The sequence below is a fragment of the Ornithodoros turicata genome, chromosome 6 (genome assembly GCF_037126465.1).
Source record: "Ornithodoros turicata isolate Travis chromosome 6, ASM3712646v1, whole genome shotgun sequence".
NCBI lineage: Eukaryota > Metazoa > Arthropoda > Arachnida > Ixodida > Argasidae > Ornithodoros > Ornithodoros turicata.
Genome location: NC_088206.1, coordinates 37,345,264 through 37,358,794, shown reverse-complemented (window position 1 = coordinate 37,358,794; position 13,531 = coordinate 37,345,264).

Sequence of the window (13,531 nt, the reverse complement as noted above, 5' to 3'; positions counted from 1 at the left end):
TCTACTGTGCTTCTGTCAGAAGTTCAATAAAATTCATAAAAACGCGTGCGCCGCCTTCTTAAACTGCAACATGCCGGTGGTTGTACCGCTTGTACAAAAGCGGTAAACAATAATTCAAATTACATTGCTCCGCTGTGCTTCAGTCAGAAGTTATATAAAATTCATAAAAGTGTGTGCACCGCCTCTTTAAACTGCACTATGTCAGTAGTTGTAGCGCTTGTACAAAAGCGGTAAACAATAATTCAAATTACATTGCTCCGGTGTCCTTCTCTCAGAAGTTAAATGAATTCATAAAAGCGTGTGCACCCCTCTTTAAACTGCACTATGCCGGTGGTGGTACCGCTTGTACAAAAGCGGTAAACAATAATTCAAATTACATTGCTCCACCGTGCTTGTCAGAACGTATATAAAATTCATAAAAGCGTGTGCACCGCCTCTTTAAACTGCACTATGGTAAACAATAATTCAAATTACATTGCTCCGCTGTCCTCTCAGAAGTTGTATAAAATTCATAAAAGCGTGTGCGCCGCCTCTTTAAACTGCAATATGGCGGTGGTTGTACCGCTTGTACAAAGCCAGTAAACAATAATTCAAATTAGATTGCTCCGCTGTGCATTTGTCAGAAGTTATATAAAATTCATAAAAGCGTGTGCACCGCCTCGTTAAACTGCACTATGCCGGTGGTTGTACCGCTTGTACGAATCCGGTAAACAATAATTCAAATTACATTGCTTCGCTGTGCTTCTGTCAGAAGTTAAATAAAATTCATAAAAGCGTGTGTACCCCTCTTTAAACTGCACCATGCCGGTGGTTGTACCGCTTGTACAAAAGCGGTAAGCAATAATTCAAATTACATTGCTCCGCTGTCCTTCTGTCAGAATTTGAATAAAATTCATAAAAGCGCGTCCACCGCCTCTTTAAACTGCAATATGCCGGTAGTTGTACCGCTTCCACTAAAGCGGTAAACAATAATTCAAATTACGTTGCTCTACTGTGCTTCTGTCAGAAGTTCAATAAAATTCATAAAAACGCGTGCGCCGCCTTCTTAAACTGCAATATGCCGGTGGTTGTACCGCTTGTACAAAAGCGGTATACAATAATTCAAATTACATTGCTCCGCTGTGCTTCAGTCAGAAGTTATATAAAATTCATAAAAGTGTGTGCACCGCCTCTTTAAACTGCACTATGCCGGTGGTTGTAGCGCTTGTACAAAAGCGGTAAACAATAATTCAAATTACATTGCTCCGGTGTCCTTCTCTCAGAAGTTAAATGAATTCATAAAAGCGTGTGCACCCCTCTTTAAACTGCACTATGCCGGTGGTTGTACCGCTTGTACAAAAGCGGTAAACAATAATTCAAATTACATTGCTCCACCGTGCTTCTGTCAGAACGTATATAAAATTCATAAAAGCGTGTGCACCGCCTCTTTAAACTGCACTATGGTAAACAATAATTCAAATTACATTGCTCCGCTGTCCTCTCAGAAGTTGTATAAAATTCATAAAAGCGTGTGCGCCGCCTCTTTAAACTGCAATATGCCGGTGGTTGTACCGCTTGTACAAAGCCAGTAAACAATAATTCAAATTAGATTGCTCTGCTGTGCTTCTGTCAGAAGTTATATAAAATTCATAAAAGCGTGTGCGCCGCCTCGTTAAACTGCACCATGCCGGTAGTTGTACCGCTTGCACAAAAGCGGTAAGCAATAATTCAAATTACATTGCTCCGCCGTGCTTCTGTCAGAACCTAAATAAAATTCATAAAAGCGTGTGCACCGCCACTTTAACCTGCACTATGGTAAACAATAATTCAAATTACATTGCTCCGCTGTCCTTTCAGAAGTTGTATAAAATTCATAAAAGCGCGTGCGCCGCCTCTTTAAACTGCAATATGTTGGTGGTTGTACCGCTTGTACAAAGGCAGTAAACAATAATTCAAATTACATTGCTCCGCTGTGCTTCTGTCAGAAGTTAAATAAAATTCATAAAAGCGTGTGCACCGCCCCTTTAAACTGCACTATGTCGGTGGTTGTAGCGCTTGTACAAAAGACGACAAAAGTCGACGACGCGGGTGACCCTTTCTTCGAGTCTTAAGTAAATTTTCGTTCGAGAAATATTCGTAACTCTTAATATCCGCGACATAAAGAATTCGCATTCTGTTATAGTGTAAACAGAAAATATCAATCCATTCGATTAAATTCCCTGACATCATGAAAGAGTGCTCGTCAAAGTGAGCGACCTAAAGCTTGCGTATTGTGAAGTTACATATTCTACAACACTGATCATAAATCGCAACACTTGTTCAAATTGTGATTAAACTCTTACTGCTGTGTGGTAGTCAACACATCTCCTTAATGTGGATCGATAAATTTTAGCAATTAATCCACAATCAAATATCTTGTATAGTATGTGTGAGTATATGCACAACTTTTTAATCTATATCTTTAGAAAAATGCAAGAAATAGCATGCAGTTTTGATTTTGAAAATTTAAAGAAGAAAATTATCTTTAGTGGGGAAATTGCGTGTTACAACGTTATGAGCTAAAGACTTATAAAATTAAAGTATGGCCTTTCCATTTGTAGTGCCCAGATGCCATGACACTAAAATAATGTGATAGGTTTTCTGTATGGTTACGGGAAATCTCGAGTATATTTTGTGAATTGGATCTACGTTTATGTGTGACCTGCGCTGATCTGGTTATAACATACCTTCCATTGTGTTTATGCATAACGCTCATCTTCATTGTACATTTGTTAAGCACTTCTGATGGCTGTTGTGCGATCCGCTTCTCCCAAAATCTGATTGCCACTTGGAAATTATTTCATATACGTTTGTGTGCCGTGTGTTACGAAGACTACGTGATTAGAAATGTAGACTTGGCCTGTACGTCGTGCTCGTAAAATCTTTCGTTTGCAATGTGGCATCTGATAATAGATTCGATTTTCGCGAGGGCTTCGTATTATCTCCCATGCAGTGAACCCCAATGCGATTGTAAAGTTGTCGCGAACGACCCGCCGCAATCAGTTATCTTGCCTTATTTCCCGTTTTGCCATATCTTGGCCCCCACTGCAAGCCTTGGACGGCTCCTTTTTCCAACTCAAACAATGGACAACTGTGTTGACAAAAATATTTATTTGTTTGTTCCGCATTCCAATCGGGTTGCTTGTCAAAGACATCTTTTCTTCTTTTACTAAGTCTGGGATAGTGCAACTGATTGAGAAATATCCATGCACTGTGGAATTCAATTCATTCAATATTCATGAAATATAAGTTTTCACATGAGATTAGTGATCCTTTTTGTAATCATAGATTACAAAAGGATCCGTCCGTCCGTCCGTCCGTCCGTCCGTCCGTCCGTCCGTCCGTCCGTCCGTCCGTCCGTCCGTCCGTCCGTCCATCCATCCATCCATCCATCCATCCATCCATCCATCCATCCATCCATCCATCCATCCATCCATCCATCCATCCATCCATCCATCCATCCATCCATCCATCCATCCATCCATCCATCCATCCATCCATCCATCCATCCATCCATCCATCCATCCATCCATCCATCCATCCATCCATCCATCCATCCATCCATCCATCCATCCATCCATCCATCCATCCATCCATCCATCCATCCATCCATCCATCCATCCATCCATCCATCCATCCATCCATCCATCCATCCATCCATCCATCCATCCATCCATCCATCCATCCATCCATCCATCCATCCATCCATCCATCCATCCATCCATCCATCCATCCATCCATCCATCCATCCATCCATCCATCCATCCATCCATCCATCCATCCATCCATCCATCCATCCATCCATCCATCCATCCATCCATCCATCCATCCATCCATCCATCCATCCATCCATCCATCCATCCATCCATCCATCCATCCATCCATCCATCCATCCATCCATCCATCCATCCATCCATCCATCCATCCATCCATCCATCCATCCATCCATCCATCCATCCATCCATCCATCCATCCATCCATCCATCCATCCATCCATCCATCCATCCATCCATCCATCCATCCATCCATCCATCCATCCATCCATCCATCCATCCATCCATCCATCCATCCATCCATCCATCCATCCATCCATCCATCCATCCATCCATCCATCCATCCATCCATCCATCCATCCATCCATCCATCCATCCATCCATCCATCCATCCATCCATCCATCCATCCATCCATCCATCCATCCATCCATCCATCCATCCATCCATCCATCCATCCATCCATCCATCCATCCATCCATCCATCCATCCATCCATCCATCCATCCATCCATCCATCCATCCATCCATCCATCCATCCATCCATCCATCCATCCATCCATCCATCCATCCATCCATCCATCCATCCATCCATCCATCCATCCATCCATCCATCCATCCATCCATCCATCCATCCATCCATCCATCCATCCATCCATCCATCCATCCATCCATCCATCCATCCATCCATCCATCCATCCATCCATCCATCCATCCATCCATCCATCCATCCATCCATCCATCCATCCATCCATCCATCCATCCATCCATCCATCCATCCATCCATCCATCCATCCATCCATCCATCCATCCATCCATCCATCCATCCATCCATCCATCCATCCATCCATCCATCCATCCATCCATCCATCCATCCATCCATCCATCCATCCATCCATCCATCCATCCATCCATCCATCCATCCATCCATCCATCCATCCATCCATCCATCCATCCATCCATCCATCCATCCATCCATCCATCCATCCATCCATCCATCCATCCATCCATCCATCCATCCATCCATCCATCCATCCATCCATCCATCCATCCATCCATCCATCCATCCATCCATCCATCCATCCATCCATCCATCCATCCATCCATCCATCCATCCATCCATCCATCCATCCATCCATCCATCCATCCATCCATCCATCCATCCATCCATCCATCCATCCATCCATCCATCCATCCATCCATCCATCCATCCATCCATCCATCCATCCATCCATCCATCCATCCATCCATCCATCCATCCATCCATCCATCCATCCATCCATCCATCCATCCATCCATCCATCCATCCATCCATCCATCCATCCATCCATCCATCCATCCATCCATCCATCCATCCATCCATCCATCCATCCATCCATCCATCCATCCATCCATCCATCCATCCATCCATCCATCCATCCATCCATCCATCCATCCATCCATCCATCCATCCATCCATCCATCCATCCATCCATCCATCCATCCATCCATCCATCCATCCATCCATCCATCCATCCATCCATCCATCCATCCATCCATCCATCCATCCATCCATCCATCCATCCATCCATCCATCCATCCATCCATCCATCCATCCATCCATCCATCCATCCATCCATCCATCCATCCATCCATCCATCCATCCATCCATCCATCCATCCATCCATCCATCCATCCATCCATCCATCCATCCATCCATCCATCCATCCATCCATCCATCCATCCATCCATCCATCCATCCATCCATCCATCCATCCATCCATCCATCCATCCATCCATCCATCCATCCATCCATCCATCCATCCATCCATCCATCCATCCATCCATCCATCCATCCATCCATCCATCCATCCATCCATCCATCCATCCATCCATCCATCCATCCATCCATCCATCCATCCATCCATCCATCCATCCATCCATCCATCCATCCATCCATCCATCCATCCATCCATCCATCCATCCATCCATCCATCCATCCATCCATCCATCCATCCATCCATCCATCCATCCATCCATCCATCCATCCATCCATCCATCCATCATCCATCCATCCATCCATCCATCCATCCATCCATCCATCCATCCATCCATCCATCCATCCATCCATCCATCCATCCATCCATCCATCCATCCATCCATCCATCCATCCATCCATCCATCCATCCATCCATCCATCCATCCATCCATCCATCCATCCATCCATCCATCCATCCATCCATCCATCCATCCATCCATCCATCCATCCATCCATCCATCCATCCATCCATCCATCCATCCATCCATCCATCCATCCATCCATCCATCCATCCATCCATCCATCCATCCATCCATCCATCCATCCATCCATCCATCCATCCATCCATCCATCCATCCATCCATCCATCCATCCATCCATCCATCCATCCATCCATCCATCCATCCATCCATCCATCCATCCATCCATCCATCCATCCATCCATCCATCCATCCATCCATCCATCCATCCATCCATCCATCCATCCATCCATCCATCCATCCATCCATCCATCCATCCATCCATCCATCCATCCATCCATCCATCCATCCATCCATCCATCCATCCATCCATCCATCCATCCATCCATCCATCCATCCATCCATCCATCCATCCATCCATCCATCCATCCATCCATCCATCCATCCATCCATCCATCCATCCATCCATCCATCCATCCATCCATCCATCCATCCATCCATCCATCCATCCATCCATCCATCCATCCATCCATCCATCCATCCATCCATCCATCCATCCATCCATCCATCCATCCATCCATCCATCCATCCATCCATCCATCCATCCATCCATCCATCCATCCATCCATCCATCCATCCATCCATCCATCCATCCATCCATCCATCCATCCATCCATCCATCCATCCATCCATCCATCCATCCATCCATCCATCCATCCATCCATCCATCCATCCATCCATCCATCCATCCATCCATCCATCCATCCATCCATCCATCCATCCATCCATCCATCCATCCATCCATCCATCCATCCATCCATCCATCCATCCATCCATCCATCCATCCATCCATCCATCCATCCATCCATCCATCCATCCATCCATCCATCCATCCATCCATCCATCCATCCATCCATCCATCCATCCATCCATCCATCCATCCATCCATCCATCCATCCATCCATCCATCCATCCATCCATCCATCCATCCATCCATCCATCCATCCATCCATCCATCCATCCATCCATCCATCCATCCATCCATCCATCCATCCATCATCCATCCATCCATCCATCCATCCATCCATCCATCCATCCATCCATCCATCCATCCATCCATCCATCCATCCATCCATCCATCCATCCATCCATCCATCCATCCATCCATCCATCCATCCATCCATCCATCCATCCATCCATCCATCCATCCATCCATCCATCCATCCATCCATCCATCCATCCATCCATCCATCCATCCATCCATCCATCCATCCATCCATCCATCCATCCATCCATCCATCCATCCATCCATCCATCCATCCATCCATCCATCCATCCATCCATCCATCCATCCATCCATCCATCCATCCATCCATCCATCCATCCATCCATCCATCCATCCATCCATCCATCCATCCATCCATCCATCCATCCATCCATCCATCCATCCATCCATCCATCCATCCATCCATCCATCCATCCATCCATCCATCCATCCATCCATCCATCCATCCATCCATCCATCCATCCATCCATCCATCCATCCATCCATCCATCCATCCATCCATCCATCCATCCATCCATCCATCCATCCATCCATCCATCCATCCATCCATCCATCCATCCATCCATCCATCCATCCATCCATCCATCCATCCATCCATCCATCCATCCATCCATCCATCCATCCATCCATCCATCCATCCATCCATCCATCCATCCATCCATCCATCCATCCATCCATCCATCCATCCATCCATCCATCCATCCATCCATCCATCCATCCATCCATCCATCCATCCATCCATCCATCCATCCATCCATCCATCCATCCATCCATCCATCCATCCATCCATCCATCCATCCATCCATCCATCCATCCATCCATCCATCCATCCATCCATCCATCCATCCATCCATCCAAGAAAACGCTTATTTGGCCATGTGTTTTGGGGCTTCCCACAGATCGCTAACAGATGCACTCTACTGACTTTATTTTGGTGTCCATGTCGTTGTGCTTCTATAGACGTTGCGCTCCTGGTATCAGTAAGATATGGTAAGCGCAATGTTACACAGCTATGCATTCATCGGTCCGCTCTTTCGCCTCGGAGATGCCAGTGTCCATGCGGTTCAGATCACATATTGTTGACCACAACACGGAGAAGGCATGATGGCCGACGACCTCTTCAAATGAAAACACTGGTCACTGCGCCGTGTCTTCATGACTATGCATTTGTAACCAAGAAGAAGCACTATATTTCAATCCGAATGTTCGTTCACACTTAGCAGCATCACTTACCAGCCTCCGGTAAATTCGTGTGGCGAAATCGAAACTGGCAGAGCTTAGGCTCCAACTCCATAAAACGTTTCGTAAAGAAGACGAGACGTGTCGCCTAAAGAGTGTTCAGTTCATCACCTGTCCTTTCCACGACGTCCGAAGAACAACAACGCTTCCTGCTCGGTCGGCTTGCCGGCGCCGCTACGCCGGCAAAATCGCAAAAAATAAAGAAAAAGACGGCGCGGCCACATGATGTCAGCCGAGCGAGGGGGCATTTCTGCCGCGAGATTCAAAGCTCCCTCGCGCGCCAGGATTGCGCGCTACGCTCAAACTTTTTGTGCGAATATGTATCACAGGGCTCAGAATCGTAATTTCTACTTCTCCCGTCATATTTTATTCCGATCATTTCCATGTTCCTTTAAACTGTCAGGGTGGGCTCATGGTAAAATAGAACGATGTGAGCAAATGTCCGGTCTCAGCTCTGGTGGTGGTGGTGGTGAAAGGGCTTGCCGTTGTCGGCCTCACGTATGTGGGCAACGTCACGACTGACGCCCTGGGGGAATGTGCGTCCTGGGCCGACTTCTAAGGGAACTGGACAGCTCTGGACTGGTGAGCAAACGTCCGGTGAGCAATTGTCCGCTTTCCATCGCGCACGCCTTCATTTGCAAATGTAAAGGGTCCTTGTTTCGCGCGACATAAGGTTGTTGTCGGACGAGCGCATTCATTTCTTACAGACGTCACCATCGGGGTGGGGCGTGTAAGTAACACACAGTCCCGTTTCGCCTAATGAGATTGCACGGCAGTCCCATTCCGCCTAAGGCCTGTCACCCTTCCGACCTCTTTAATCCGATAATCCGGATTAGGCGAAATGGGAATAGGCGAAGTGGGATGTAACCCCACCCACCGGCGTTTTGACCCCTCTTTTCTCCTTGTAGGGGAATAATCCGCATTCACTGAGCGACCCAAAGACGGACTTCACAGCATAAAGTTCAGTGACAAAAAGTTCGTTTTGCAAAGATTCTTGGTTCCATTGTATGCTCAAGTATAGCACGTGCCTAGTTGTGTTCTTTTTAAGCTCGTCCTATTTCAAACTTCATAACTCCCTCCGATGTCCTGTTGCCGTGAGTTCCTGTAGTACACTTGATGTACGTACTGGACCGTAAGGACGCTGGACTGATGCATGTTATGATTTCGTTAGTTTGGGATGCGCCTACTTGCCTCTTGCGTACCACGGCGCACTGAGAAAAGCAATGCAAGCATATCGGGTGTCCGCCCATTTCATCGAACGCCGGTTCGTCGAACGACGTTTCATCGAATGCAGTTTCATGGAACGCCACCGGACAGTTGCTCACGAGACAATTGCCCGTCGGACAACTGCTCACCGTTAGAATCAATTTGCCACCATTCCTACAACAGTAATGTTGTAGGAAAATTTAATACGACGTGGAACGGTCAGTACATGGACAGCACCTCTATTTACAATCTATGAGGCTATGAGGAGTGATATATGCATTGCTACGCTTCATGATACAAGAGGGATATGCACTATTATACCTATATTATTATTATTATATTATACTATTACTATATACTTACTATATTATTATTACTATTACTATACTATACTATGCTATTATACTATATACTACATGTTAGGTCAGTTTAGAATTAGGCTGCTGGCATTTTAGACGTTATTATTGTTGTTGTTATGTTAGAATCAGTTTATCGGCACTTTAGGTTCTTGGCGAAGGCGTGTTCTGCAGTTCTTCGCAATCGCACCAATGCAAATATTCGCAACAATCGCGCAATCATATCCTGAATGTAGCAAAGGCTGACGCTGATACATGATCTCAAAGCTGTTTGCGCGCGGGGAAGTTAACTGAATTAAATTTCACGTTTTATCTCTGATGCTTCGTCCTCTGTCACTCACTTATCCGCCGACAAAGCACTGATTTCCAACATCGTGATATCGGCGCTAAGCCGGTAGTTATAAAACGGTTGAGGGGGTTCGGCTTACGGGATATCGGTCTGCGACGCGTGATTCATATCGGGCCATTCCTATAACCACTCCGGTGTCCGTATATTGATATCCGTCCACATATTGAAGCAAATGGCCTCAGGTTGCGAGCAGCCGATAGTCTGTGCCTCTTCTGGGCACCCTTTTCATTGCTGGCGACAAATTTAAAGGGAACCATCTGAAATGGGATAACCATATGTGCGCGAAAGCCACTCGAAGTCTGTGTATGCTAAGAAGGAAGTTTCGTCATGGTACAAAATAATGATATTAAATTAATAGCCATATAAAACCTTAGTTCAACCTTGGTTAGAGTATGCATCTGCAGTCTGGGATCCCTACACATGCACGCAATAAAAAGAAGAAAAAGCAGAAGAAGGAAAACGTAGACAAAGTACGAAGATCAGCTCCCCCGGCTTATATTGTCTGGGTTTCGAGGGACTTCTTCGGTTCCATGTATGTTGCAAGAACCAAATTTAGATTCACTTGCACATAGGCGCAAAGTAAATAAACTAAAACTTCTTTCTCCTATACAATGTCAGTTATTGACTACAAACATTAATAATACATTGTTAAAATTTGTCCACGTTCGACGCGAATAAGCCATTCAAGAATGTCATTTATTTATTTATTTGTCAAAGTTGTTTATTATTTGACAAAGTGTTGGGGGACTAGGGGTGAAAGGCATGTATGCCATTTTTAGTCACTATCTGTCAGAGAGGAAAAACCTATCAAGTTGTCGAACGGGAGAGGGTGAACAACCCAGGCCCTTGGACCGCTTTCTGGATGCGAAGAAGTGTGTTAGGATGAGGAATGTGTTTATGGGCAAGCGTATTACACAGAGTTAAATATTCCTTAGGATAACAGCATCTAGGACTGACGCTTTATTTTGTTTTTCTTCATGTTTTTGTTACATCAACGCTACAAGCGAACCAATAAAAAAATCGATCAAACGACTGCTGTCGTTTCGATCAAACGGCGTTCGATCAAACGGCTTTCGACCAAACGACGTTCGATGAAATGTCCCGGAACCATTAATCCTATAAAATGACAGTCGGATGTCATTTTGCATGAGCACGCATCATGATATGCTACATCATATAAAAACAACAGTGTACTCCACTACCGAGGCATTACGGCACGGGTTTCAGAGGACCGCCCTCGACCACATGTACTGTTGTCATCGCCAACAAAAGCCTGTCCATGCAGTTCCTTGCAATAAATGTCATGTGCATTAAGTTCGCAGCCTGCTGTGGTCAGTTGCATGCGTCTCCTGGTTTCACATAGAAAGATGATGCGCGCCCAGTCGATTGACAGCGGTACGGTGCCATCAAAAGTTTAATGAAAGAAACCATCAAAAAAGTAGTCTTCTTTCGTCATTAGCCAGCATTACCAAACATACGCACAAAAACGGCCTGGGCGTCTCGTCAAAGTCCTTCTGTAACAACATGTTCAGTAAAAGGGGGAAAAGAACCAGAGTCTTCTGTCGGCATTATCTAAACACACGCACAAAAACGGCACGGGCATGGCATCTCATCAAATTCCTTTCGTAACAACACGTGTCGCATGACGCAGTGAAGACAAAAAGGGGGTATGAAACAGAGAAAAAAGAAAACGCAGAGCGCTTATGGAGATGGCGTCCATAATGACGCATTGTCCCGCGAAACGACAAAGAAACAAAAACGGGGTGTACCTCTCACCGGCAGTGTCCTGGTCCACAGCGCATCGCACACGAATCGCATGACATGCTCAATAAGAGGGAAGGCACACACACACACACACACACACGCCAAAGAACGCCCTGCTATCACCCAAACACGGGCGCAACGATTCCGCGGACGTATTTTCAAGATCACTCTAACAACGCGTGTTCATATACTTAATAAAACAAACAAACGCGGGCATCGCTCAAGGACGCCGCAAACGCGCCATTCGAAGTCCGCGCCTAACAGGCAATGAATCAAGCCATCATAAAACGTTCATTAAAAGCAAAAACAAACAAACAAACGCGGGCATCGCTCAAGGACGCCGATCATGAAACGTTTATTAAAAGCAAAAACAAGCGAACACAGGAGCTGTCAAAATCCGTCAATTCATTCCACAAAACCAGAAAAAGGAGGGGAAAAAAAAGAGAGACAGAAATGGGATCATGACTCAGTACTTATCGCTGACCATTTTCGCGGTGCCAAGGAACGCGCGTCCCTAGGTTCACAGATCGAGCAGCGCCATCTCACGGGCCAACTCAGGGCCGTGGTGGATGGAACCACCCAGTGGATGTAACATCGCCAAAAGCACGTCCCCGTCTACGTTCGAACCTCTGCCAAGTATTAAGCCTATCAAAAGGCCGAAAATCATAACGCCGAACTATCAGTAGGCAGAAAACTCATAACGTCGAGCTATGAGAAGGCCGAAAGCCAAAAGACCGAAAAATCATAACGACGAACTGTCAGAAGGCCAACAATCAGAAGGCTGAAAATGGAAATGCCAAAGAGACAGGGTGAACACCCCAGTGAATGACCACTCAATGGGATAGTGTAGATTTTGAAAAAGTTTTGTGGCTCTTGTATTAGAAATCAAGTAACTGGATCCCATAGCATTTGGTGCTCGGAAATAGAGTAGGCAGAGAAGATAAAAAACAAACAATAATCTGCAACATGTGTATTACGAAATGAAAGTGTCTGGCGGGTGAATGGAATGAACTGTAGAGGAGATGGTGTTTCTCTATATTTGTGAGTTCCCCAACGTGATTTGAACTAGTAACCGTCTGAATCGCTTGCTCTACAAAAATAAACTTGCATAGGATCTCTATGGGTTCCGGGACATTTGATCGAACGTCCAAATGTAATTAAGTTACATTACAAATTACCTAATATCAAAAGTAATGCATTACATTACAAATTACCAGAAAAAGTAATTCATTTCTGTAATTTCATTACAGTAATGCTATTACTACCCAGGTATGATCAAGTGTGCGTGTCCTGTATTCATACACGCATCGTCGTCATCACTTTTAAGCTGGATATTTCGAAATCCTAAGTTGTTGTGTAATTGATAACAGTACAAACATGAGTAAGAAACATCATAATAGCATGTTTCGCCGAAAATAACATCGTGTCGCCCATACGGCTATCACTACTATGATACGGAGCGTTACCTTCCTAAGCCTAACCATGATATATTTTAACAGCGTTTATTTTGAGGACGTGTATTTTTAAACGGTTTATTTCAGAAAAT